The following is a 2,500-nucleotide window of genomic DNA, read 5'->3' as shown; positions in this document are numbered from 1 at the left end:
TTTATCTGTTCTTCGTGTACCTAGTGATAGAAGGGTTTTAATAAAGAGGAACTGTAACATCCAAAATATGTCGTTGAGAAGAAATACTTCAGCAGATCAAATTTCCGTAAAATAGCAGAAAATTGAAATTCAACTGCCGGTTTTGATACAATAACAGCCTCGTTTGAGTTCTAGTTTTTTTAACTCGTTTTATCTATTCTTTGTGTGCCTAGTGACAGAACGGTTTTAATAAAGAAGAACTGTAACATCCAAAATATGTCGTTGAAAAGAAATACTTCAGCACGTCAAATTTCCGTGAAATAGCAGAAAATTGAAATCCAACGGCTTATTTTGATACAAGAACAGCCTCGTTTGAGTTCTTGTTTTTTTAATTCGTTTTATCTATTCTTCGTGTACCTAGTGACAGAACGGTTTTAATAAAGAAGAACTGTAACATCAAAAATATGTCGTTGAAAAGAAATACTTCAGCACGTCAAATTTCCGTGAAATAGCAGAAAATTGAAATTCAACGGCTTATTTTGATACAAGAACAGCCTCGTTTGAGTTCTAGTTTTTTTAACACGTTTTAGATTTTTTGTAGACCTGAAGAATACATATGTAAAACTGTGAATATGAAGTACCACGAGATAACAACATCATAAAACGATGTTATGGGTCGCGAAAAATGCTAAAACGCATCTTTTTCCTTGTTAAAACAGCAATTGTGAGAAATTGGAAACGCTATGATTCTGCAACGTAAAGTCAAATGGCAATTATTTTCTCCAGGCGTTGAGAGGTTAACGTGGTGAGTATTTGTGTAAAATATTGCGTTCAATAATAATTGTGCAAGGCCAATATTGCATGTTAAACATGCCAATACGTGCGTTTTCACCAAATTAGGGAAAAATCGGAAAAATCGGAAATCCCGAACGACATGTCGGATTGGCTTTATATTTGGCACAATGAACCATCTTGACATGACAAAGGTTCACACGAATTTTTTTTCAAAAAAACGCTGACGTCAGCATTTTATTTGGCCTTGAATGTTTGACATTTTAGGGCTTCTGGACCCCCCGCAGAGCCACAAATCGGGAATTTGTGCTCCTACCCGGTTTTAGCCTGAAGTGTTTTACATATCTGCCAAAGATTTAAGAAATACCTTCAATATTTCAGAAGCTATAGCGATTTACCTGTTTTTAAAAAGACCAAAAAAAGTAAGGCCCCAAAACAGGTACTTCCGGTTGACCTTTGACCTCCAAATTTTGCATGGTAATAGATCTCCAAATTTGCTACCATGAAATTCTTGTCCGTTTTTTATAAAAATGCTGACGTCAGCAGTTAAAATTTTTTGAAATTTTAGAATTTATGAAGGTTTGACCGTGCACTTTGTGACGTCATAAGTCTGGTTCTAGCCAAAGTCACACAAAAATATTCCGCCATTTTTCTTAAAATGCCTTTGTTTATAAGTTTGCTTTTTATGATTTCGTTAAAACGTTGTAGTTACTGAGAAAAAATTGTCAAAAAATGCATGTAAGAACCGTCCTATACAAAACACACTGGACGGTTTCTATTGTCAAAAACATTAAACTGTTAATAACATGAGAACGAGGCTTTCCAGCACCAAGGTTCTACAGGCAATTTTTCTTCTTACTAAATGGCCTATCCACTGACAAATATCTGCATCTACTTTTAAATGTTTCACAAAAGTTATTACTATTATATAAGTAAAATGATGACATTATGTTTAATAAGAGAGTATTATCAGATACGTATGTGTGAAACGGTGAAGTCTTAAGTAATAACTGGCTTGTGGCAGCCAAGCGTTCATAGCGACGTTGCTTTTTGATCCTTCGATGTCGGCTCTTCCTATCATTGTGAAGCAGAATTCACCAAGTGTTGGATTGTTCACCCACTAATAGGGAACGTGAGCTGGGTTTAGACCGTCGTGAGACAGGTTAGTTTTACCCTACTGATGAAGTGTTGTTGCAATAGTAATTCTGCTCAGTACGAGAGGAACCGCAGATTCAGACAATTGGCATTTGCACTTGCTTGAAAAAGCAATGGTGCGAAGCTACCATCTGTTGGATTATGACTGAACGCCTCTAAGTCAGAATCCGTGCTAGAAAGCAATGATAATTACCTCTGGATAATCTTAGGCGAACAAGAATAGAACGGCTTCTGTCGTTCCTAAGTCCCAATGCACTGAGTCGGAGAAAAACCGTCGAGGTGGCAACTATCAAAATCTAAAATTTCCAGAGATAAATCCTATGCAGACGACTTAAACAAGAACGTGGTATTGTAAAAAGTAGAGTAGCCTTTGTGCTACGATCTTCTGAGATTAAGCCTCTGTTCGACAGATTTGTCACTTTGTGACAAGTCCTTTTTTAACCAACTGCTTTGTACCGTGGAGTACCAGTTATCTTGTGCTTACCTGAACTTTTTTTTTAAAAAAGGTGATGCGTGCGTGCTGTACCATTCATCTTTATCACCTCGGTTTAATATTTGGAGACACAGATGTATG

General features: G+C 36.6%; 1 pseudogene; it reads left to right on the top strand.

Moving 5' to 3' along the window:
* The window catches only part of LOC130620610 (large subunit ribosomal RNA), a 7,096-nt pseudogene extending 4,754 nt beyond the window's left edge, over window positions 1-2,342 (top strand).
* Window positions 2,343-2,500: the final 158 nt, after the last annotated feature.

This window comes from Hydractinia symbiolongicarpus, chromosome 1 (genome assembly GCF_029227915.1).
Source record: "Hydractinia symbiolongicarpus strain clone_291-10 chromosome 1, HSymV2.1, whole genome shotgun sequence".
Lineage (NCBI taxonomy): Eukaryota > Metazoa > Cnidaria > Hydrozoa > Anthoathecata > Hydractiniidae > Hydractinia > Hydractinia symbiolongicarpus.
The sequence above is the reverse complement of the archived record's forward strand: the minus strand, read 5'-3'. Positions and strand labels throughout refer to the sequence as shown.